A 27,209-nucleotide genomic window follows, 5' to 3' on the forward strand; every position below is an offset into this window, starting at 1 on the left:
AAATCAGCAACTCACTACTTTTCCCAGAATCCCCTTCATTCACTCTGTCCTTTAAATACTGCGAAGAAGAGGAAGCAACAAGGAGGAATAAGGATTACCCATAGGAATCCCTGGGCCATAAACTCCTATGGACGGCCGCCATGTTGTCCCGCTAACAAGGACAGGCAGGGTCAGGCATTACCTTCTAACCACTCACACCTGGATCTAATCACTACTTCTAGGAAGTATAAAAGGCGGGGCAGGAGAGCATACTCTGAGTGCGATGGGAATGCTGCAAGGTGCACAAAGCCAGAGGAAGACCAGAAGAGCTGCAGTGACCCTGGGAAACCTGGAGGAGGAGAAAACCACCCTGACACTGGCCCTGTGAGTCCAGGAGAGATTGCACTGTGGAGAGGGAGCTGTACCTCCAGAAGGCAAGACCAGGGGCAGCTGGGGTTGCCTGGTGGTACCCACAGCAGGACTCCTCCACTGGGCCAGTCAGGTGAACCCATGTTTCTGAGGGTCAGCGAAAGAGACCATGACTCCAGCACAATATCCAATGTTTAGCTCCTGCAGCTCCCAATGCCAAATGCCATTTTGGGGAGCTGAGAATTGGGAGCAAAATCCTGATAGTGCATTCTGGGACTAAAAGTCCCAAAACCCATTTTGAAAACTGAGGTGTGAGAGGAGACTCGAGCCCGGCATACGGAACTATTCTATATGAACTTTGTGAGAGGAGTCCGAGTCCAGCAGATGAAGACCCTTGTGAACTGTGTGAGAACGTCCATACCCGGTGTAGGGAGACCCTAAAAGACAGAATTTTTGGGAGAAAAACTGGCACCAGAGATAGAGTGGTCTGGCGCCGCGTGGGTGCTCAATCGTAGGTCTCCGTATGGTGCCCCCTTTCTCAAACAACGAGAATCAACAAGTACCAGCAGACCTTAAGGGAGGCTGGCATGAGGTGTCAAGGTGGTCATATGAGGGTCAAACCAAACTCCTTGTACAGTCGAAACTCTTTGACACATTGTGGAGGCAAACACAAACCTGACTGAGGGATGCCTGGGAATTGGGGTGAACCTTAACACACCCTAGAACATTGTGATGAATGAACTGTGCAATGCCTGACTGGGGGCTTTAGAGAAAGCCTGACTGGGGGTTTTAGAGAAAGCCTGACTGAGGGATAGATTAGGCATTTATCTCACCCATTTTACATTTTAATAAACACAGTTGAACTGTGATCGCTTGTGTCTGTCTTACTTTGATACCATGCATTCCTTACACAGCGTAGCGATTACTTGTCAAACGGCCCAAGGGCATCTCCGTCCTTGATTTCGTTCTGCGACTTTCCATCTGGCAACGTCGATTCAGCTACGGTGTGGAATAGGCTGCTCCTTCATGTGCTCTGTCTCTTTCCTTGCTGGAAGAGTTTTCCTGTGCGCTGACTTTTATCCAGGTGGGGAAGGTAAAGGGAATTCATGTGTGAGTTGTTCCAGGCAATTGCCTGACTCTGCCTGACCATGGCACCGGGACATGTTCAAGTCTGTCTTTCACTAGTGTGTAAAGGGATTGTATATGTGTTCGTGCAGGGAAGGGGGAGAGTTACAAAATGCATGTACTTGATCGGGAAAGAGGGAGTAAAGGTTTTAAGGGGGTGTACCGCGTCTCACCCTCAGGTGTCCTACACCCACTCCACAAGAATCCCCCATCCTGGTGATCCTCCCACACTGGTCCGATCTGCATTACAATTCTCCTATGGGATTTGGGTATTACAAATTGGGTCCTTACTATTCCATCCCAGTGGCGTCTCTCTGATATAGCAAGCCTTGTTTTACAAAACAAAGGACTTCCTTTCTCCAGCACATCCTCCTAAAACATGGCCTGTGCAAAGGCTTCAGCCAGTAATGGATCATATCACTGGGCAAAAGCAAAGTCGTGGAGGAGGGTTGCTTCGTTGTCTCCAGTAGGGCGGACGTTGGTTCCTTTGTCTGCCTCTCCAAAACCCCTCTCACCTCTCTGTTTCTTCCACTACCTTTTCTTCCTCAATGCGTGGAAATAGAGATTTTTTAAGAATTCCTTGGGCAATTTTGTCTCCAGGTCGTACCTCAAAGGGATCCTCCCCATGGTTCTGTATGAGAACTTTAACATCTCCTCTAAAACCTTGATCTATGACTCCAGCCAAAATGTCTAGGCCATATTTCCAGGCTAAACCCAATTTGTGGGCTACCTTGATGTAACAGCCAGGAGGAGTAATTAGTACTAGGTCTGGGGGGTTCATCCCTCTCTTCCCATGGGGAATAGTACCTTCTGTGCTACTACATATATCAAAGCCAATCGATTCCCTAGTGGCAACCGAGGGATGGGAGGCTCAATGACTAAGCTTCTGAAATTTCAGGGTACCCCAATTAGTATCAATTGAGTCATATCCCATTTCTGACACCATACGTGAGGAAGGCATGATATCAAACCGTGAAGACAGACACAAGTGCTCACAGTTCAAGGGTGTTTATTGAACTTCAAGGGGATTGGAAAAAAGCCTATCTAAACCTATACCTAAGGAAGGCAGCAAGCTACGACCATCAAAATAAAGTTAACGAAGTCCTAGTACTGTCTTTGTCAAAATAAAAGGGCTTATACTAAAAAACCTATTGCCAATCCCTAATTCTAAACAATAAGCAGTGTGGGAAACAATGAAGATAAGAAAGATGTGTCATGAAACAATATGTCAGAATGACTGGATAGTTGGGTGCCCTTCCCCACGTTTTCACCACGGGACAAGGCGGCCCACTTGGGCTTGGAACACACTTCAGTTCGGCTTCTCCCTCGCAAGACAAATATTCAACAGAGATTGTACAAAGTTCCTTTCCTAAAGAGTTTACTTTTCAAGCAAAAAAAGTCTTTTACTTCCACTTTTGAGTCCCCCTTGACTGGGCTCAGACTCCCTTTCATTTCACAATTTACCATAGGGATCTCTCCATCAGACTCGGGCATCTGTATGGTTCCTTTCTCAATTCACACCACTTTCACCTTTCACTTTGAGTCCCCCTCTGTCGGACTCAGACTCCTATTTCACTTTAAATCACCTTTTACTTTAAGTGCCCTTATGTCGGGCTCAGACTCCTGTTTCTTTCACAGTTCACTACAAACTGAAGACCTTCGATTGTGCAGGACCACTTCGATTCTCTTTCTCATTAACGATACATTTCATAAGTTCTGTTAGCGGGATACATTCAGGCAGAGACCTTTTGACTGGTCAGACACACGGTGCCGGACCACTGTGTTACTTAGTATTGTGTGTTCACTTCTCAAAGTTCAGAAAAAAATGATCAGGTTTCCCTTTTAATTTGCGTCTTTCATGAAATGCCTTTTCCATTCGACTACATAGGATACTTTGTAGCCGCCCGTAACCTTTGTTCATACTCAGCCCGGTTTCACAATGTTGCCTTCAACTCACCGGCTGTATACAACGTTCGCCTCTTAGCGTCGATCATGGAGTCAAGGGTGATACCACAGGGGCTGCACTTCTCCCCCTGACTCGACTAGTCAGGCAGGAGGGCCCCTGGTATCTCAGACACACATTACAGGTTTCTCTGGCCTCACTTCTCCGCCTCACACATGCTGTTTCTGAGTTTTCAACGGCCCAGCGATTACTTGTCAAACGGCCCAGGGCATCTTCCTCCCTCCTTTGTTTTGTTCTGCGACTTTCCGTCTTGCTTCCTCGATTCAGCTGCGGTCTGGAATAGGCTGCTGCTTCATGTGCTCTGTCTCATTCCTTGCCTTGCTTGAAGTGCGTTCCTGTGCTCTGCCTTTTATCCAGGTGGGAAAGGTAAAGGGGATTCGGGTGTGAGTTGTTCCAGGCAATTGCCTGCCTCTGCCTGACCAAGGCACCCGGACATGTTTGAGTCTGTCTTTATCCAGTGTGTAAATGGAATGTATATGTGTTCGTGCAGGGAGTGTGGGGGAGAGTTACAAAACTCATGTACTTGATCGGGAAAGAGGGAGTAAAGGTTTTAAAGTGGGAGATACCACGTATCACACTTAGGTGTCCCACACCCACTCCCAAGTATCCCCCATCCACGTGATCATCCCGCACTGGTCCACCCCTGGGGTCTGGATCCAATAGCAATAGCAAAGACCGTGCCCCAGCCTCCTGGATGACAGATCCCTGAGGACTGGTGAGACACCTTTTGATTTCTCACAGGATGTTGACATGAGACGTGCATTGGCGTTGTGAAATGGGGCGTGAGTGTGTAGTGATGTCAGCGTTAGGGGCAGGTGATGTGAATTAGCGCCGCAAGGGCACATGAACTGGATCAAACGCTAATATTAGCACAAGATGGAGGTACCTGACCCATTGTTTTCGCTTGTGTTAAAGTGCAAAAAAACTCTGGTAAGTTGCATAGGATTCTTTTTTTAAGAACGATAGAAGTATGCTCGGAAATACATGCCCGATCGATTGGGTCAATAACATTTCTGACTGAACTACCCCTTTAAGAGATTTCTTAAAAACTGAGAGTAATGATTCTACTCGTATGTAAAAAGGCAAATGATTCCAAAGATAAGGGGCTAAAAAATGGAAGGAGCGCCTTCCAGCTCTTAACAAATTTTTGCGGGCAGTGTTAGCAAGTTGCTCTCGTTAGATCTCAGTAGCCGGGAGCTTTGCTTGGCATGCATCCTCCTTTTAATATAAACAGGATATTTATCATGAAGGTATTTGTGGGTGATGGTGAGAACCCTAAAGTTTAAACGGTCTCTAACTGGTAAACAATGTGAAGCTCGCCGTGCAGAGGTAACATGTTCTCTTTGACTAAGTCGAGCCACAATCCTCAAAGCACTGTTCTGCACTACTTGAAGTTTGGATAGGTTGTTCTGCGTGGTATCAGCCAGTAAACTGCCACAGTTATCTATTTTGGCACCTATTATGGTGCAGGCAAGCACTGCACAGTTTTCATCAGAGATGAATGGTTGGATGCGGCAAAGAAGCTTTAAATAATATGCTGAGATCACTGAATTGACCTGATCTTTCATAGACAGAGTGGAGTCAAGATGTACTCCTAGGGATTTTACCCTGGAGAGAACAGTGGTGGATCAACCAGCAATGGTATATTTCTAATACGAAGAAAACAACTTTGCAAGTCTTTGTTGAGTACCAACCAGTACAAGTTTGGTCTTAGAGTGTATTGTCTATCATGCAGCTTTGAATCAATTTAAAGATGGCATTCACTCTGGCAAGGTCAGTAATATAGTCACCTGTAAGCTGGAGAAGGATTTTCGTGTCAGCAGCATCTTTTGTGTAAAGAATATCCTTGACATCCAACAGATCGAATAGGAGCTTTGTGAAAATATTATAAAGAGTGGTGACAAGCAGGAACCTTGTGGCACCCCACACAACAGTTTCATGGGTAGTGCCATAGCCGCTTTGCAAAAGACTTTAGCCAATCTACCAGACAAAAGCAAAAGAATCCAGTCAAGCACTAGTCTGAACTTTATTAGAAAAAAATAGAAAATCGACAAGGCTGTACACAGCCGACAGATGCAATAAGACAAGCAACGATACATGACCCGCAACCATGATTTCCAGCATACTTGAATTAAGAAGAGCAGATTCAGTGCCATGGTATGCTCGAAACCCTGATTGTCTGGCACTCAAGAGATTATGCTTGTCAATGTGTGCCTGAACCTGTAAATAGGCCAATCGGTCTAATATCTTCAGCTTAAACTGCACACTTCTGATGGGGCTATAATTAGTGGGAATATTACGATCATGTGAAGGCTTCAGCCAATCCAACATGTGGCCATCTCTGTGAGTTGGGGAAGAAACAACCTGATCAAATCCCAGATATCCAAGGCATCACTAGCAGAAGAGGCCATACAGTCCTGCATGTCGTGCGATAGCTAGAAATCTCCCAAAATGACAATTTTTAAAGTTGGTTTAATGAAAGAATTAAACATTGTAAAGAAGTGTTCTTCGAAGGTAGGTAGTAGGACCAAGGGTTGACCAGAAGTTTTAATAACAGTAGTTCTACACCTTCCGGGGCTTCAGTACTAGCTTGGTGAATATGCAAGGTTTTCCTAAAGATGATGGCAACACCACCCCATGTACCAATGTGAAAACAAGGAAATAATATGAGGCAGGGTAACTAAAAAGGAAACACACCAAACACAGGTTACAAAGGAACATACAAAGTACTTTATTTTATACTGAATCCAGTTACAAAAGGACAGAACAAAATTCAGATAGCTATTGACCCTCAGTACAACACAGCGAACTCCGGCATGGTTCGGTGTGCTCAGTGAGTGCAAATATTCATTGAAACAGTCAGGCTTTTATACATTTCTCCAGCCTGTTGTCCAGACTTTCTTCAGGTTAACCATTCCATAAATAAGTTACTGCTCTAGGGTCCCTTGCCAGGTCAAATCTAGTTCATCTTAGGTTTATACATTAACAAGAAGAAATGGTAATAATGTATGCTCTAGGCCTAACATTATAATGCAGGACTTCATTTATACAATGTAGTTAAGCAGGTGTTCTCATTCAATTATAGATCAGTTTCGGTGATACAGGTAATCCATTGCACACAGGTCAGCAGAAGGACAAGGTCTCAGCTCATGACCCTAACAAGTGGCCTGCAGGCATGTTATACATTAGCTGTACAGAGGTCATGACAATCAAGTTCTGTTCTGAATAACATAGGCTACCATTTTAGCTCACATGGTGACTTTATAGAGCAAGAAAACCTAAAATGGCGGCTTGACCCAAAATTACAGTTTACATGGTTTCTAAGGTCAGGACCTTGCAATGCAAGTTTATTCACATGTAGTTTATAAGCAGCTTGTTAGCAGCTTGGCGTAGGCCAATATACATATATTCATAGCAATAGGAGGCACGATATAATTTCTAGTTTGACAAACCCTCATTTTGGCCTATGCCAAGTGCTAAACTACTTCTGATCTCCCTGCAAATAACTCCATGTGTCATCGTCCATACACCCTGAATAGCTGTCAGAAATATCTATCGCCATTAGATCTTTTACTAAGATCTCTTTCAGTACATACTCCTTAGATGTTTTATCCGGGGCATACACTTTATGTCCTATTGTACCTATCGCCTGAGCGCAACATCCCCCTAGCATTGAACATATACTTGGTAGACATTGGATACAACAATAAAGAAATAGCAGAATTCCCAAAATAATCAGCAAGACTGAAAGCACTTTCCAACCCCAAGACCGCAAGAAGTCCCAGAACCAAGCACTAAGATCCCAATTTCCCTCGGGAACATGCACTTCTGAACTAAGAATGTGCAGATTCTGTATTGCCTTAAAAATAGTTGGGGAGGAATCCGCTACGAAAACACAGCAAGCGGACCCCACTAGTTTACATACTCCACCACGTTCAGCCAGAATGACATCTAATGCCATCCGGTTCTGAAGCGCTACCAATCTGATCGCTTTCTGCTCTAAAGTCATATTATAGAGTATATCTGTGGTCCGGTTGATGGTTCTCTCCAGTACTTTCGCTAGTTTCCTGATATCCTCGGAATTCGCTATCTGCCCAAAGAATGGAAGGAATGATTTTGCTACATCTCCTAAAACCTGTGCTGGAGTGTCGCCATTCCCGTCCCGCCGCGGATGAGCCTTCGAAACCTCTACAGTACTTGCTATAAACACCCCAGGTAACAGGATTCCTAGATAACAAGTTCCCTGCCAATCCCTGGGCAACCATGGAAATGCTACATTACCGCAAACAAAATAGATTGGTTCGCCTACATACAAAGGCCTGTCTTCCCCAGTCAAATTTGCAATGTTGGCACAACCTTTAAAATTTCGAATTGACCGCGTGCCATTTCTCTGTATGCAGAAAGAAACTGAATCGAGGCTATGGTTAACAGTATAAGAAGGAGGCACGGCATCCTTATTGCCTATCGGAGCCATTTTAAAGGAAATCAAAGATTGGAAAGGACGAGACAGTCTATCAGAAGGCCTAATAGAAGCAATATTGAGCTTACTCCTATTTGCGAAAAGCGAGCATCCCAGGGGAGTCAGAACACGTTTCTCAAAACTATTCAAATTAGTGACATCAAAGTTCCCCGAGATGCTATCGTTCCATCGGCCAAAGAACACTGCTCTAAGTGAAGCATAACAAGCAGTTGTCAAAGGTAAAGGGTGAATATACCAACCTAGCCCCTTATCCCCATGTTGCGGTAAATGCGAGCAGATCCAACAATTAGTCTTATTAAAAATGGCATGTGTTTTATTCATTATAAGCAACAAGGTATTATTGTGATACTTCTGTCTATGCTGTGAGTCCCTAGGTGACAGAGTATGCAAATGTACAAAAGCTGTAGGAACAGTGGGTACAATTTCAGTCAGCAGCAAAGACTCTAAAGGATGAGTTTCTTCGAAATACCAAAGGCCTAAGACAGTGACTATTATAAAACCAAATATTATCATAAAAACACAGCAATACGTTTTCGGGGCCCAGGCACATTGTTCATTGTCCGAGTTGGTCACCCCCTTATTTATAAGTCCAATACGATCAGCAGCGGTGGCGGTAGCAGGCATTGTAGATTTTCAATTGACGACCCCAATGTTCGTTGCTGGCGACACTACGTTCGCGCGGCTTCTTAGTCCTTCTACAACCCCTAGCCAACAGAATCCCCTTCCTCAACTTTTTGGGCAAAAGCAAGCCCTTGATGATCCTTTCCTTCCTTGAATGCACAGCCGAACCGTGCCGTATGTCTATCAGATGCACAGCAAAACCTTGCTGTATGTCTATCTTCGTGGCCGGAATTGTATCTTGTTGTGCCTGGTATTGTTTGATCCGAGAACAAGATGTCGTCACTTCCCGTTGGAAGCAACGTATCAGAGGCAAGTGAAGTTGGAACAGCATTTTCCGGGAGCAACATTTTCAGAGAGTGCAGAGACAAAATGGCAGCTTCCCCAAGCCTCACGGGCTCAGAAAGATTCTCTCACGCACTCTCAGTGCTACTCACTGCTTTGGGATCATTGGTTGCAGCGTTAGCGAGGGGTTCTGTTTCTTCTGTAACGTGTGTCATTGGGTGAGGAAGTTTCTTGACATGCGTCGCGTGGATCCAATGCTTCCGGCCTGCGACACGAACCGCTGTTTGGGTGACCAGCAGGACCTGGAACGGGCCCCGCCACTGAGGTGCAAGGCAGGAAGATCGGTCAAAGGATTTGACCAAAACCCAACTTCCAGGTTGTATACTGTGGCCTGGGCCCTCGTATCGCACAGGTAAAGCGTCTCGTACCTGGTGATAAATGAAATACAGGTTTTTAGTCAACTGGCTACAATAGTCTGAAAGCAATACATTTTCTACATTCCTCAATGCCCTAGGCTTCGGAAGACCCCAGATATTGCCAGGTCTCCCCATTACCACCTCAAATGGAGAGAGCCCAGTCTTAGTTTGAGGGGTTGTCCGCATTGAAAGTAACACGATCGGTAAGGCGTCCGGCCATTTTAGTTTGGTGCCGGCACACGTTTTAGCGAGCTTGTTTTTTATGATACCATTGTGTCTTTCCACTAATCCGGCGCTCTGAGCAGGTCTGGCCGAATGGAATCGTTTGTCAATTTGCAATGCCGTACATATCTGTAGAATTACAGCAGCGATAAAATGCGGACCATTATCCGACCAGATAACTCTCGGCAAACCGAACCGTGGGAAGAATTCCTTTAACATGGTCTTTGCAGTGGTCATGGCTGTAGCGTCTTTAACAGGGAAAGCCTCGACCCACTTACTAAAGGCGCAAATGACCACAAGGACATATGTTAGATTGTTACATCGCTCCATTTCAATAAAGTCAAAGTGAATCACTTCAAACGGGACAGAAGGAGGCCCAAAGGTACCTCTTGGAGTTGCTGTCCCCTTTCCCACATTGTGTTGTAGGCAAATCATGCAATTTTGGACATAATGCTGGGCAATTTTTAAAATCTTATCATTTACCCAGACTTTCTCTAACATTCTCGTGATCTGTTGAGCGCACACATGTGTGGGACCGTGTGCCATGGTAACCATCATTACTATATAGGCATTAGGAAGCAACCATTTCCCTTCAACCATGTCCACCCAACACCCATCATCATCGAGTTTCCCCAAGCCCTCAGCCCACCTCTTGGATTCTTCTAATGTGGCATCGGCTTGGATATCCCGTACAGACCCAACACCCTCATCCATTGCATAGGCATCTACAGTCTCCCTTGAAACATACATCTCCGTGAAGAGATCAGAGGCAGTTTGTCTAGCTATTTGATCAGCGAAAGCATTCCCTTTCCCTACATCATCTATAATCTTGCGATGTGCTGCGCACTTAATGATTGCTAACTGACTAGGGAGCGCAAGCGCTGAAAACAATTGTACTATCAGGGAGCCATGTTGGATCTAAGTGCCATGCGAAGTTAAAAACCCTCTCTCTGACCAAAGTCTCCCAAAGTTGTGAGCCACCCCAAAGGCATACTGGCTATCAGTATACATGTTTACTGTTAGTCCTTCGGAAAGCTCACAAGCTCGAGTCAATGCTATAATCTCTGCGGCCCTGCAGAGTTATGCGTAATTCTCTTGGTCTCCACAACCGTACTCAATGTAGTGACTGCATGAGCAGCTGTGGATGTTACATCCAGTAGTTTGAAGCAGGAGCCATCACAAAACAGCTGCCCTTGTGGGTTATCCAAAGGAGTGTCCCTCAAATCAATTCTGCCTTTTGTATCTTGTTCAGTAGTATACAGGCAGTCATGTGACTCTTCGTCACCGCAAACAGTATTTTGCGGGAAAGGTAGGAGTTCAGCCGGATTAAGAATGCAGCACCTCCTAATTTGAATGTGGGGAGCAAACAAGATTAATTCATATCTTGTCAGTCGTGCTGAAGTGAGGTGTTGCGTTTGGGTTTTGTTCAATAGAATATCTACAGAGTGAGGCACCATCAGGGTTAAATCATAGCCTAGGACCATTCCCTCACTCTGTTTTACAGACGCAGCAGCAGCCGCGACAACGCATGCAACAGGATCAAGGGCGGAAGAGTAGTAACCACATGGCCTATTCTTCCCTCCATGTTCCTGCGTTAATACAGCCAAAGCACATCCATCATATTCATGCACAAACAACACAAAGGCCTTCTCATAGTTCGGTGTGGCCAAAACTGGTGCCGAACATAATGCAGTCTTGAGCAACTCGAATGAATGTTGATGCTCCGTATTCCATGGCAATGGCGATGAAATACCCTTCTTTGTTAAGGCCAACATCGGTTTTATCACTAGTGAGAAGTTTGGGATCCATAACCTACAGTAAGAAGCCATACCTATCAAGGCTCTAACTTCCTTTTGTGTATTTGGGACAGACATGCCAGAAATGTGTTTTATTCTTTCAGGTGTCAATCTTCTTCCCTCCTTTGACAGGAGATAGCCTAAATAGGCGACCTCCTGGCAACAATATTGAAACTTTTTAAGCGAAGCTTTGTGACCATGCTTAGCTAGATGGATGAGCAACAATACAGTGCCCTCTTTACAAGAGCTCTCAGAGTCAGCGGCTAAAAGCAAATCATCAACATATTGAAGCAACGTACAAGTAGGGGGCAATCCAAGGGTATCAAGATGCTCTTTCAAAGCCCTACTATAAATACTAGGGCTCTCAGTATAACCTTGAGGTGCACGAGTAAATGTGAACGAGCGTCCCCCTAAGGTGAACGCGAACAAGTATCTACTATCCTCATGTATAGGAATACTGAAGAAAGCATTCTTTAGGTCCACAACACTGAAGTGAGTAGCCGTAGCTGGAATCATGGTTAATATTGTCGTCACATCGGGCACAATTGGAAATTGCGGAGCGACGACTTTATTAATGGCACGTAAATCAATTATAAAACGAAATGGAATTGCATTATCACCTTTTTTGTACACGGGTAAAATCGGACTATTGCACAAACTTCCTGCAATCTCCTCAATCACCCCACGATGCACAAAATCGGAAACAATGCTCTTCAAAGCTCGCTCGCCTTCAACTGAGATCTTATACTGTGGAATACGGGGCAGCTTAATTCCATGTTTCAAAACTATTTTAACAGGCTCAATCTGCAAAACACTGGCATCATTGTCATCAACTGCCCACAAACACTCTGGTACATTACTGAATTCTGGCGGCAAAGGTCTAGTCAAGAATTGCGAAACAGAACATTGCTGTGGAGAAATCGTCAAACGCACTCCATCAGAAGAACAATGAATTACCGCATTTAATTCCTTCAACAGATTCAACCCCAGCAAATTCTCTCCACAATTCGAAGTCAAGAGAAATGGACAGTGGTCCGTAAAGGGACCCAACGAAATAGGTACCGGTGAAGAAACCGGACAAACAACTGGTGTGCCAGAAAACCCTACAGAAACATTGGTTTGCCCTGACAGTGGAATGTTTGGAACCCGAGAATGATCAATGGAGCACTTCTGTGCTCCAGTGTCTATAAAAAATTGATGTTTCCTATTTCCCACTACCATTTCAACGTAGGGACCTTTCTGATTAACGGGAATAGGTGTAGGTTCCAAACCCTGCTTCGGGCAATCCTAACGAAACAAAATATCATCAAAAGGAAGCTCTTCAGATAGATATGCAGCAGAAGGATGATCAAATATGTTTCTAGTATCCACACTCGAAGTCTGATTATCCTGTGAAAAAGGTTGTTGGGGATCCTGCGAAAACTGGCCTCTACCAGGGTCCCCTACACCCGGGCGACCTCTGGATCGTCTACCCATATTTCCAAATGTGTTATTCGACCTCTGTCGAAGGACGGGGCATTGTGCACACCAATGACCCTCCTGGCGACAATAGGCACACTGGTTAATATTCACAGGAACCAAGGGCACATTCCCTTGTGGAACATACTGACCTCTAATCTGCGAACTACCCCCTGTGGGGCCTCTAACAATTTGCTGTAACAATACTTTAGTCTTCAAATCACCTTTTCTCTTCTCGACTCTATCTTTTTCATTATTGACACGGTTCTCGTAGTACTGAGCCATGTGCAGTACTTCTGATTGGGATTTCGCCTGCCAAGCGCTCTCAGAAGACATAATTTGTGACTGGATGTCAGGCAGCAATCCACGTACAAATTTGTCCACAAATAATCTTTTCCTAGACTCTGTGCCTAAGTCTTGTCCACTGAAATCCGAGAATACCTGTTCGAACAAATTAAAGAACTCGGTAGCACCCTCAGATTTTCCTTGGACACAGGCCGTAAGCTTGTCCCAAATAATTCTCTTTTCGGGGATTATAGTTTTCAGTTTTGCAATGATTCTGTCAGGCAAAGTTAGTATCACCTGAGGTGGTCTCTCACCAGCTGGCCTTTCCCCATCAAGCCTAACTATGTTAGCCCATGTATCTCCCAACCCTGGTACATCGTCTATAGTTCTAACTTGTTTCCACAAATCTACAGGCAGGAGTACAGGGAATAGCAAATCAATGTCGCCTAGGGTAAACACTGAGGACTGCAAAACGGACTCTATGGCCCTCATTACGACCCTTGCGGAAAGCGACTGACCGGAGCGCCACAGCGTAAATAGCGTTTCCGCCATTGTACGAAGGAGCAAAGTGCGGCCCATTCCGACCCATCGGGCACGAGCACCACGCCACGGCGGAAGTGCAAAGTCTGCGATGGCGGAAATGACCCCAAAACGGCCCACACCGCCGCCGTACGGCGCCCTAGGTGCAATACCGCCACCCCTCTTAGCGGTCACCGCAGTGTGCGCCTACCGGAAAGTACGGTGCCCGGAAATATACGGAAACGGAAGTTAAAACATGGGCCCGGAACGGGAAACATCCCGGCGTACACCTATAAAAACACCAAAACCACACAACCACTAAAATCACTACCCTGAAACACACCCCAACCCGTCAACCACCCTAGCGAAACCACGAAAAATGGGAAAAGTAGCGAAGAAAGCGTGCGACCGCAAGCGGCAGGTCCACTTCTCCCGTGAGGAACTCACCGTGCTAACAGAGACCCTCCAGGAGAATGCAGCCGTCGTCTTCTCCACGCAAATGACCAGGACGGCACTTGCAAACAAGAAGGCCATATGGGCTCTGGTGGCACAGCGGGTAAGTGCGGTGGGGACCGCACCCCGCACCCCACAGCAATGCCGCAAGCGATGGGACGACCTGCGGATACGCGTCCGCAGCATACTCTCTGCCAACCGCAACATTGCCACAGCCACCGGGGGAGGTCCTGAATCACCCATCAAGTTGACCCCCTGGGAAGAAATCTGTGCCTCCACCATCGGAATGGAGAGCATAGAGGGAGTCGGAGGGATGGAGAAAGGAGTGCAGACATCCGAAGATTCAGGTAGGTGGGCCAGATAAAACAATGCCAAATCCACAAAGTCCAACCATGTGAAGTACCATGCGTCCACATAGTGCAACAGAAACACATGTCCAGGAGAACGTCCACACACATCGGCCTGAAAGCGCACGTCAAAACCCACAATAAATACATAAATAATTAAAAACCCCTAATACACGCACTACACGTGCAGCAGGCACACCCTAACTGCAGGCTGCCAAACAACTGCACCCTCACTCCACACACAAATCAAAGCACCTCCAAGACCCCGACCCAAATCACCCTCAGGTACCACCCCAATGCATGTGATACAATGCCATTCCAATTCCCACTGACCCATCAATAACCCTCGCCCTCCTTTACTCCACCACAGGGTCCGATCCAAACGACGAGCTACAGGACACCCCTACCAGCACACCTGCAAAGAGGGCCAAGACCAACGGCCAGAGACCCTCCACCTCAGCTGCACGCATCAAGACACGGCAGCAGCACAAATCAGGTGGCAGCACAGAGGAGGGAACATCAACAGGCACCCCAGCAGCCAGCATGGCCACAACACCACCACCACAGGTCCCCCCAATGGATGCCACAGAAGGCACTGCCTCTGGTGGCAGCAGCACCATAGGTGACACCCCATTGATGGCAGCATGCTCCGACACAGAAGACGGGGATGTCGAGGTCAGATCCATCCATGACCTGTCCCAATCCCCCTGTCTGTCCCATCCCGTACAACATGAGGATACCACGCAGGTGCAGCCACAAGACGACGACTGGCCATCCCCCACAAGCCCTGTGGCAAGGCAACATGAGGACAACAGCCCCTCTGTGACACCACCGCAAATGGCCATGGCCCAGCAGAGGCAACAGTCCCTCGACAAGTTAATCGTCCAACAGCAGCAAATGGCCACACTCCTCAAGGGCCATGCCGATGAATGTGGGGGCACCAAGGCAGACATAGAAACATCAACAGAGACACTTAGGGCAGAAATGGAGAGAGGTACAGAGACGCTAAGGGCACAAATTGAGAGTAGCACCGAGAGCCTGAGAGTCCAAATGGAGAGTAGCACCGAGAGCCTGAGGGGGGAACTGCATGCGACGTCCAAAGACGTATGTGCCGAACTTGCCGCAGTGCGCCGTGTGCTCACTGAGCTCTCGCAAACCCTTAGGGACATGCATGGACGTGAGCAGGCAGACACATCATCCGTTGCAAGTTCCGTCCAGGGCAGCCCCCAACGTAGATCAGGAAGGAACCTGCGCTCCACAGGCAGGGGTGCCCCTGATACCCGCAGAGGGGGCATGCAATAGCGACAGCCCACTGACAATGAGCATCTTTGGACACTGGTGTTCGGGGGGGAGGTAGGAGGGTGGAGGGGGTGTGTTGGGCTCACTTGGGTGGCGGGTCGATAGGGTGTTCAACATGATATCACATATGCCATAAAAAGTGCACGATCAACCAATGAGAAGTGTGGACATTGATCTTTGTGTACTAGGCCATCATAGGCGTACAGTCCATATTGTGCATGTCCCAGACACACGCAGTGCCACGAGTCCCGTGTCCATGTATCAGCCACCAGGCGTGAGTGCTAGAAGCATACATCAATGAGATGCTGACGAATGTCACGGCCCTCCGGTGCCTCGCAGACTCCATGAGGTGCTGCCACATCCCCACCCTCATCATGACCATCATCAGGTGCTTGCAGTTCTGCGTCAGGGGGCATGGGCACATTTCTACGTACGCACATGTTGTGGAGCATGACACATGCCATGACCATCTTTGCAACCTTCTCATGGCGGTACAGGAGTGCCCCGCCAGACCTGCTGAGGCAGCGGAAACGGGTCTTCAGTAGGCCGAATGCCTGTTCTATGACTACACGGGTACGTGAGTGGGCATGGTTGTAGTCCTCCTCATGCTGGTCCCGTGGGTTCCGGACTGGTGTGAGGAGCCATCTCTTCAGTGGATATCCAGCATCACCTGTATGTGGACGAGAAACGTATGATGTGGAATGCCATTGATACGTACGCACACCCCCCCCCCCCCTTCCTGGCAGGTCATTGACAATTCACATACCCCACATCATCATGCATGTAATGAGACTCACCGAGTAGCCAGGATCTGTTCCCTGCGTGTCGTTCCATGTAGCGTGGTATTGTAGAGTTCCTCAAGACCATAGAATCATGGGTTGATCCAGGGAATCGGGCACAACAATGTGTAATGATCCTGTTGGAGTCACACACCATCTGTACATTCAGGGAATGAAATTGTTTTCGGTTGCGGTACTGGGCCTCCATGGCATGTGGGACGACCAATTCAACATGGGTGCAGTCGATGGCACCAATGCAACCCGGTATGCCGGCAAGTGCATGGAATCCCACTTTTGTGTTGGTAATTTCCTGCTCCGAGCGTGGTAGAGAGATGTAGTCGTCTGCGTGCTTCAGGAGGGCATCGAGCACTTGCAATAGTGTCCGTGAGAACAGTGGCTGAGAAATGCCATGCAACTGTCCGACTGTGTGCTGGTAGGTGCCTGTGGCCAGGAAGTGTAGTACAGACACCACCTTCAGTAGGGGTGGGATGGCGGTTGGGCTATCTATCATGCTGACAAGGTCAGCCTGTGTCATGTCCACAATGGCGGCTATGGTGTCCCGGTCCAGACGGTAGAGGGTGTGGATCTGCTCATCAGTGAGGTTGAACGGATGTGCTCGGAGGCGTTGAATTGCGGGCTGCCTGCGTGGTGGTAGTGGCTGTGCTGGTGGGCCTTGCTGGCCCTGCCTTGGCCTCCTCCTCCTCCTGCGTCTCCTCCGTGCGGCTGGTTGTAGTTGGTGTTCGTCTACTTCTTGGAGTCGGAGCACTTGCAGTGCTATCAGGTCCCCCAGGGCCAACATCGCGAGTCCTGCCGGTAGCATTTCGGTGTGGTTGTGGGAGGAGACTGGCTGTGCAATTTATGTGTTTTCAGGCTGTATGGCCTCCACCTGTGGTGATTGATTCCACCTGTGCAAACTGCTCTCCCCTTTGGCCGAGCACGTCCCGCGCACAACGCTGCAATTCGGGGAATTGTATCTTGCTATTGCAATCATGTATTTGTACCCGATGGCCGTGTAAGATTGGTTGATATGTTCATTCTGCTGTGGTCCCATTGTTTCACATACTATCTGTGCAGTCGCGAACAGACTTGTGAAGGGTCAGTGGAACGTAGTACTCGAGTGACGGTGGGCCCTCATGCATCACTGTACCGAGTTGCAACGACGGGCGGGGCGTCCCATTCGTGGGTGAAGGCAGTTGCCATTTTCACACACAGCCGCACTCGATGGGATAATTAGTGATTTCAAACGGCCACAGATGCCTTTTCGACGTGATGTTGCAAATGAGGAATTCGAAGGGCGGCGCTTTCGGTTTCCAGCTAGCGGCGAGGAGATGCCCACAGGTCTGACTGCAAATGTAACGTTCTATTGTTCTATGTCCTTGAGACAGGGCCCATGGCGAGGGAGCAATGATTGATATGAATAGTTTGGGATGCGCAATAGCTACGTGGGCGATGAGGCCGTCCGTTCCCAAATACATGTTACTTCACAACACTGGAATTACGGGCTGGGGCACTGTGGATTTAGCAGGCTGCATAACGCACAGACTCAATGGATGTTTCTAATGTCATGTGAGTAATTATTCAGGCATTTTGATCCCGGGATGAGGGAATGATGGATGGATGCATGGGCAGGTGATTTGATACAGAGTTTGCCATGTACAGGGCTTCTTGGGATCTATCCGCCTCCCCTACGCTATGTGATGCAGGGCTGCCATAGTGGGACCATCGTCCATCTGGCCTTGTTGAGCCCTCCCTGTCTCGAGGCGCCCTCAGACACTCGTTTGTGATGGTGTTTGCACCTCGATATAGATGGTTATGAGTCGCAAGTGGTTTTGGGGTGGTGATGTTCCTTTGGAGTGGGCTAGCATGCATATGGCTGTGGATTTCGTGTGATCATTGAAGTGAGTTGTTGGTATGTAGTTCTGATGGCCATTCTGTTCTTTTTCTTTTCTTTTGGTTGACAGGTATCTCCTCCCCTTTTGCCACTGCCATCTGTATGCCACTCCTGCAGATGGATTTTACTCCCGACACCTGCTGCTTCGTGTTAATCAGTGGAGCAGCATTACGATCTTATGGGACGATCGCCAATGGGCCACATGCCCTTACGCAGTACTGGTGGCTCGGAGCAACATTTCGGCCTTTCAGCTGGACTAGTGCCTCCCCATTGGGACGGCCCTGCGGTTCTGTGCGCTTCCATGTTGCCTTTTCGTACGTGAATGTGGCTCTGTGTACCATGGGGGAACAGGGCGACACACAGGTAGTGGCTGGTCATTTCTTGCGGAAGCAGCCCACAATGGTGATTGGTGTTTTGGATTTCATGGCCTGATGGCTGTATGTGCTTGGTGATTTTGATGTGCATAAATTTCTATTCTGATTTGGCCCGTGTAGCGTTTTTCTTTGCAAGTGATGTGGCATATGCCTATTTGGGGGGCGATGTATTGTGAGGAGATCTGCATTGGGTTCCAGCTTCGGGGTTTAGTTGCGTGGTACTGTGCTGTGCGCGTTTGCCTACGAAGCCCAGTGAGGTCAGGGATGGGGGCTGCCAATATGCCAGTTTGAATGTTGTCATGCTCAGGGGCGGGGGATTGGGTTTTGTGTAACAGATGCCGGTCAGCCAGGTGGACTGGTTGAATGATGTGGTTTTCGGAATATTGCTGGTCACAGGTGCCTGTGTTTGCGTGCGTTTCTTGGTGGGGGACTGTGGTCATGTCCATTGGGATGGCTTCTGTATTCGTGCCATCTGTGCCCTGCAGCTCCCATTGGCCCCTGTTGTGTTTCTTTTGTTCGTTGGCATGCATGGGTGACTTGTACATTTCAATGGTTGCATTGTGGCTTCATTGCACCTACGGGGAGTTGTACTTTGTGGGCAGGGAGCGGTGTACAGGCACTCAGTGGGGCCGTTTACGGTTGATTCGCGATGCCGTACTTCTCGCCATGGCGGAATGGTACATTCCGCCATGCCTGATGGCGTTAGGTACATGTCCGCTAGGGTCGGAATTGGCGTACCGTTGCACCATGGTGGTGTTTGCGGTTTGGCATGGCGCGCGCGCGCGTGCTTGGTGCAGTTAGCGTTGGCGTTCACTACGGTGTCGCTAATGGCTTCGTACTTTGCGGTGACGGGTCATAGTCGCACCGAGCGCTATTCGATGGCGGTATTGCATTTCCGCCATCGTTTTTCGATTTCCGCCAGGGTCGTAATGAGGGCCTATCTCTTTATAGAACCCTGTCGGATTTTTCCTAATGTCAGGAATAGTTTGTCTAATAGTATTCACTTCCTGTCGTGAAAACGGGACGTGAACAAACTGCGATACATAATGTGCAGGAATGTCCACAGCAGGTGTACCTGCTGCAGCATTAGCAGGAATCTCAACCTTTGGGACAAATGTCGGAGGAACCTCTCTCATAGGCAACTGAGATGTAGGCAACTCTGAACGCTTACTAAGCAACAGAGCTAAGTCGAGCGCTAAAGCAGTTGAAGCAGTGTCAAGTGAAAAAGCTCTCTTATAAATGCTCAATAACTCTGTGGGACAACTAAATTTCTCTTTAAACATTCATCCTGCAGGTACTCTACCATTACCTGTATCACTTTCCTCTGCATTTCTAGCGTATATTGACTCTATGTGTCATATACCTCAACTGGAGTTATCAATATGTCTGAAATCCAACTAATCGCATCTTTTGTACAAATTCGCGCCTCCTCAGATGTCGATTTACGACACGGAAGAAATTGTTTCTGTACATACATACTTTCTTCTTCGTCATCCTCATTCCGTAACCTTTCCAACTCCTTTCTATACTCAAATATCCTCTCAACATGCTCATGTACCTTCTCCACAGTGTCTCTTGAAAACGCTAAAGTATTCAGGTCCCTCAACCCTTGTGGGAGGTCTGCATTATTTAATTTACCCTACATTACACATAAATGAATCCCTAAACCTTCAATGAAAACATTTTTCTCAGGAAAATTATCCATATTACAAAGTGTGGCAAGAACATTAGCTCGATCATCTCTCTCCATACAATGCTTAGCCCATGCAAACAAATCCTGTCTCTTTTCTGTAGGAACAGTATTACGAGTAACAATCCTCGACCCCGCACCCTGATCAACTACAAGCGGTACAGAACTACTTGGGAGTGAGGGTGCAGGCAAATTCAATGGAGGTACTATTACTGGTGCAATGGGAAGAGGCAGAGGAGCAGGTGGAGGAACAACAACCGGAGGAATAGGAACAACAGGTTGAGCAGGAAGAGCAGGAATAACAGCAGGAAGAGGAACAGCAGGAGGAAGAGGAACACACGCAGGTGGTGCAGAGGCACCAGGCCTTCGTTCATTTAACAATTTGTCAATAAACTCATCAGAAACATGAAGATCTTTAGAAGGATAGATTTTCTGAATACTGAGTGAGAAAGCCCTGTCCATATTCTTAACCGACTCAGACTGTTTGTCCTGATCATATAACAACGCCTTTTCAGCATTTGTTTTATGACGGCGCACATGTTTTTCCCTACTTTTAAGCTGCTGCAACGCTTCTCTTTTCCAATTTTCCAAAACATCAAATGCTGCAGGTCTGGCCTTCTTTTTTAACAAGACTGACTCTAAATATTCAATACGAGGGATCTCAAAACTACCATTGACTGGCCACTGAAGTTCGGAGGCATGTCTGGTTTGTCTGTGCCAAATTTTATTAAATACTACACTTCCAATGCCATGCTTACAGTACATAGTACATGCCGGTGACCCCTCCTGTGGTGCCGGATGGCTAAATTCCAAAGATTGTCTATCGCTGCGGAATAATGCCCTAAAGCAGCTAGACAATTTCCCAGGCATTTCTCAAATACTTGGTGTTACCTGGTCAATAATTGTGTCTGCAGATACAATGCGCCAAATTCAAATTGTCAGGGTTGAATTAAGAGTCAGGTAACGACTCACCTTACCAAACCTAAGGAGGACCGATCGGTTTACAAAGGACTTACCTAACGGATTTTACCTTGTGTATGGTGATTTCGGCAAATCTGCCCGCCTCAAAAAATTGACCCTCGTCAAGATGCCGTCTCAGACCACACGGCTATCGTCCAGGGAACGGATCGTGCCGCACTGTTGAGGTGTCGCGTCTCGTTCACTCGGGCCCGTTATGTCACACCGTCCGATCCTGGTCCGATAGCGTGCGTCAACCTTCAATAATACGGCATCAATCTTGAGGGTCCCTATTCCAGGCGCCAACTGTGAAAACAAGGAAATAATATGAGGCAGGGTAACTAAAAAGGAAACACACCAAACACAGGTTACAAAGGAACATACAAAGTACTTTATTTTATACTGAATCCAGTTACAAAAGAACAGAACAAAATTCAGATAGCTATCGACCCTCAGTACAACACAGCGAACTCCGGCGTGGTTTGGTGTGCTCAGTGAGTGCAAATATTCATTGGAACAGTCAGGCTTTTATACATTTCTCCAGCCTGTTGTCCAGCCTTTCTTCAGGTTAACCATTCCATAAATAAGTTACTGCTCTAGGGTCCCTTGCCAGGTCAAATCTAGTTCATCTTAGGTTTATACATTAACAAGAAGAAATGGTAATAATGTATGCTCTAGGCCTAACATTATAATGCAGGACTTAATTTATACAATGTAGTTAAGCAGGTGTTCTCATTCAAATATAGATCCGTTTCGGTGATACAGGTAATCCATTTCACACAGGTCAGCAGAAGGACAAGGTCTCAGCTCATGACCCTAACAAGTGGCCTGCAGGCAAGTTATACATTAGCTGTACAGAGGTCATGACAATCAAGTTCTGTTCTGAATAACATAGGCTACCATTTTGGCTCACATGGTGACTTTATAGAGCAAGAAAACCTAAAATGGCGGCTTGACCCAAAATGACAGTTTACATGGTTTCTAAGGTCAGGACCTTGCAATGCAAGTTTATTCACATGTAGTTTATAAGCGGCTTATTAGCAGCTTGGCGTAGGCCAATATACATATATTCATAGAAACAGGAGGCACGATATAATTTCTAGTTTGACACCAACAATTCTATTCATATCGATATGATAGTCGGGAGGTACATCTAAGGCCAGGTCTGGGCCAGAGGTGTCTGAGAGCCAAGCCTCAGTTAGAAAGGCAATATCAATGTTGTTGTCCAGAGTATAGTTGCCAAATTCAATTGCATTCTTGATCAATTAACTTGTATTCAGGAAAAAGCAAGAAACATGTTGATTAGATGACTCAATGGGAATAGTGCCCATCGATTTCCTACAACTGCTGCAACTCCCACTATTGGCTGTCGAGCAATGAGTAGTCTCTTGATTCAAAGCCAAATCATAGGGAGAGTAAGAAGTGGAATCCCTGAGCAAATTATTTGCGTCCCTATTTATATAGCGCACAAAACCCAAAGGTATCTAGGCGCTTAAGCTTAAGAGATTGGTTATAGTGCTTCTGCTTACAGAAAGGAAGCGCATGGAGTGATTACATCATAGAGAAGTGTGCAGAGGTAATTACATCACAAGCAAAGTGCAGAAAGAGTTCAAATTGGGCATATTCATGAAGCCTAACCCCATGTTGCAGGGCAGCTGCGACACAGAGATGCAAATGTCAATAAGGTGGGCACATTCATGGGAGCCTAACCCCATGTTGCAGGGCGGCTGCGACACAGAGATGCAAAAGTCGATAAGGTGGGCACATTCATGGAGCCTAACCCCATGTTGCAGGGCGGCTGTGACACAGAGATGCAAAAGTCAATAAGGTGGCCACATTCATGGAGCCTAACCCCATGTTGCAGGGCGGCTGCGACAGAGATGCAGAGGTGCAGGTTGGAAGATACAAACAGAAAGGGGGGACAGCCTCTCACCTTGGCGTGTCCTGGTAGTGGACAGGGAGCAGATAGGGGCTTTCGTAGTGGGCCTTAGGAGAATTGGGCCGGCTCCCGCCTCCCGGTTGCACCGATTGGCTGATCGGCTAGACGAAGGACCAGATGGGGGAATATAGTTTTATCACATAATGCAATTACATGAGGCAAAACTAGAGATGTGACTGTAAACACACCATCAGACATGCCTGTATCGCAGACACTCAAAATAAAACTAGTAGCCTGGACCGCGCATGTAGATGCATAACGCGTACCCAAAGAATCACTCTACTCAGTGTTACTGAGAGTACTACAAGGCAAAGAGTGAGAATTACTAGCCTCGCATGGCTGATGTGGTCATGTATCAGGAAGAATCACAGTGTCAATGCAGTTTAAATTAGGTACGGCAGCAGTGTGCATGGCAGTCATAGGTTGTAAGAGTGCAAAATTGAAATATTTCTCTACTATAATGTTTGCTACTCCCGCTGCACGTACTTAAGAAACCGCAAGACGAAGTCATGGTAAAATAATGCACAGTAGACGAAAAGTGTAAAGTCAGGAAGCAACACAACAAATAAGAAAAATATACCGACGTGCCCTCAATGTTTGAAGTGCACACTAACCACGCACGAAACAGCACAAACCAGCCTTACAGACGCCCTATCAGCCAAATATATCCACTCCCAACCCACAGCGAATCACGGACAATGTAGTTCTAATATAGTTACAGGTAATAATAGTCCATCACAATCCTACATGAGTTCGAGTCAGCTTTAATCAAACTGAACAAGCTAAGGATGATTGCAAGTAAAAAGCTGCAAACCCATACATGCAGTGCTGGTCATTGGGCCGGCTCTCGGCGGATCCGAGATCTGGCACCAGATATGGAGCCGGATCTCGGGATCCGGCCTGCGTCAGCTGCCCAAGATCAAGAACCGTGCTGGAATAGTAAAAAAAAAAAAAATTACCGGCGGCTTTGGCACTGGTGAGTAATGCACAATGCTCTTGTGTTTATTACACACCAGTGCCAAAGCCGTGGTAAAAGGCAATACTGCTGGCGCATGCGTTTTTTTTTTTTACGTATTCCAGCATTGCTGGCTGTCCATTATGAGCCCTACCCCTCTAGACCACGCCGACTCGCCTGCAAACCCCTCCCCCAGCCCGGCTCTTGTGTTGTGGGATCCCCCACCAATTTTTTCTATTTCCACCACTGCATACATGCACACCTCAACACTGTCAGAATGAGACGCACACTGACGCTACACGCCACACACACAACACAAACCAGCCTTGCCTACGCTGCATGAACACCATGACTGCAGCAGATACTCTATCAATGCGTGGCAGCACGCGCACACAACATCATGCTGTGCCTGGGCATTGATAATGAATGCATTGCACTGTGCACACTTATTGGGACAAGTGGTAACATGGCTAAAGTAGCTAACATTAAAAGCGCTGTGGGTCTCACCAACACTATGTGTGGCATGTTTGCACTAGAGTGCAATGCACAATTGACAGTGCATGGCTAATCAACATGACTGAATTCACAAATGCACAAATCCTTCCTCTGACAGGAAGCTCATGCCACAACTGCTGCCGTGGCTATGAGCCCCAGTGTGTCAACCGGCTTCTGTGCAAGATGTCAGGTACAACACACCAGACACGAAGACAAGAAATGCAGTTGGTCAAACACTTGCACTGTCAAAGAAGATTTTAAGGTGTAGCCGAACTGCGGCCTTGTTGAAGAGTTCAGTATTTGCAGTAAAGGTTTTACTCTGTTACCAACACTTTTCACCAGTTGCTGTACTTTTACTAATGTACTGGTCCATCCTCCGGTATGCCTGCACTATTGGTCCACCTGTTGTCATCATTCACTATCTTTTGGGCTCGATAGGAGGCGCACTCCCATTCCATCCATTGTTTGCAAAGCACACAGTGGGGTCACACGTAGTGTCAGCGGCACAACTGTGGTTTAAAGCCTGGGGCTTCTTCTTTCCCAGCAGAAGCCCCCTCCAGCACACACCTAATGCGCCTGATAACATCTCACTAACCCTTATTAGATACATGCAGTGAGACGCGGTGTCTGCATTGTTTTCAGTCCTGTAAAAGCACGATGCTGAAGCCCCCCCCCCCATTGCCCCTCTTCCCACCCTCCACTCAGTTTATAATTCCAGCAAACAGTTTGTTCTTCCAAAATTACTGCCGCTGACCCATTGTTCCCTAATTTCATTGTTTGTAACATCCTGTCGATAAGGCCCCAATAGCAATATTTCTTAATCAGCTCCTGTAGTGAGGACATATACTGCCAGGCAAGAAAAAAAGTACTGCGCAAAAGCAGAGCTATCGCTGACAACAATTGCAGCTGACATGACCGGAAGTTCTCTCAATTGCTTTTGCCGTAAAAAAGAATCAGGAACTGACTCCTAGAGAAAAACCCTTCCTGGAGGTCAAGAAAAATCGACCTGAGATGCAGAGGCGCATTCAGAAGCCCTGGTCTGGCGTCGCTTTTATCTGCCTGTTCTCCGTGACAGGCGGGGAGGGCTTTGGCTTAATGCTACGTTGTCTTGTCTGGCTTTGGCGATAGAAGCCGTTTCCTGAATGAACAAGGTGTCCCCTTTACTAAGACAGCGGGTTCCGTCTGAGTTTGCAAGAATCTCAACTTCTGCTTTCTACAACTTCAAACTGCATGTTTTCAGGCGAGCCTTCTGAGGGAACAGGTATTTCCCGCCCTCAGGTTGAACATTTCTTTATGCAGAGCACGTTTTAAGTTCGATTGATATTAAAAAAAAAAGAAATCTGTAATTTCATATTTTAGAACATTTAAAAAATAAAATGCTAGTGTTTACCAATTTAAAATGGAGGGTTTGCATATTCTTGCACACATCACCACACCACGGTATTTGGGGTTTACCATACCCTGAGAGTTGCTGTGAGTCATGCCGTAATAGTGGGGAGAAGCTATTGAACCCCCTCAAAATACTTACATTAAGTCACAAAAATGCACATTCTGCAACATAGATGAAAGAGGCAAGCAGTGTCCTTGCACCCATTTTACTCCTCCTGACCAAGTATCTCTCCAATGCCCCCACTGTGCATATCATTTCAATGGTCAGTTACACAACTAGCCCCGATCCCTATGACCTGCCCATTTTACTTCCTCTCTTGTCATGCCCGTTTTGCCATTTTCCCATTATTTACTTTACCCGGAACATCGCTGCGAACAATGATATGAACACACTCTTTTCAAATTCGTCTCTTAATACATACTTCCGGGCCGCCCTTTCCACCTACCCTAGAGCCATTTACTTTAAACTGTGATACCTGCCCATTTGGTACTGATAATGCTGTTGGCGTCTCCCTCTCAATCATGGCCAGCATGAACTTAATCGTTCCTGTATGCTTGCTCTGTTTCAGACCTCTCCTCTGTGCCACGACCCACACCTCCATTGTGAAACTCCATCCAAATCTACATATATATATCTGCTTAATCAAAGCAGCCACTTTCCACCTGACCTCCTGACCATTTCAAACCAACAGGACCTTTCTAGATGAAATCACAGACCTCATCACAATAAAATCCATCAACAACACAACTAACATCTTTCTCAGAGACCTCAACCTGCATCGAAACACCAGAGAGACTCTACTCAAGCTGGACACACAACACATTGTTGAAGGACAGATCCACAACAAATGCAACACACTTGATGTGGTATTCACAACCACTCCAACCCTCATAGGTCTTCCATCCTTACCTTGAACAGGACAGACATACAGTCATATCCTTCATTCTCCATCACACACCACTCCACCACCAAAGCCAACCAAACCAACAAAGACACTCCTCAGCTCCTTGAAGATCTTCCACCCAAGGATGCACTGGAAGTAAACCTCATCTCCTTGGCCTCCGTGTCTAACCCCTCAGAGAATGTTAACACCCAACTCAGCACACTCATCCACATCGTAACCGA

Source organism: Ambystoma mexicanum, chromosome 6p (assembly GCF_040938575.1).
Source record: "Ambystoma mexicanum isolate Mex_15411 chromosome 6p, UKY_AmexF1_1, whole genome shotgun sequence".
Classification (NCBI taxonomy): Eukaryota; Metazoa; Chordata; class Amphibia; order Caudata; family Ambystomatidae; genus Ambystoma; species Ambystoma mexicanum.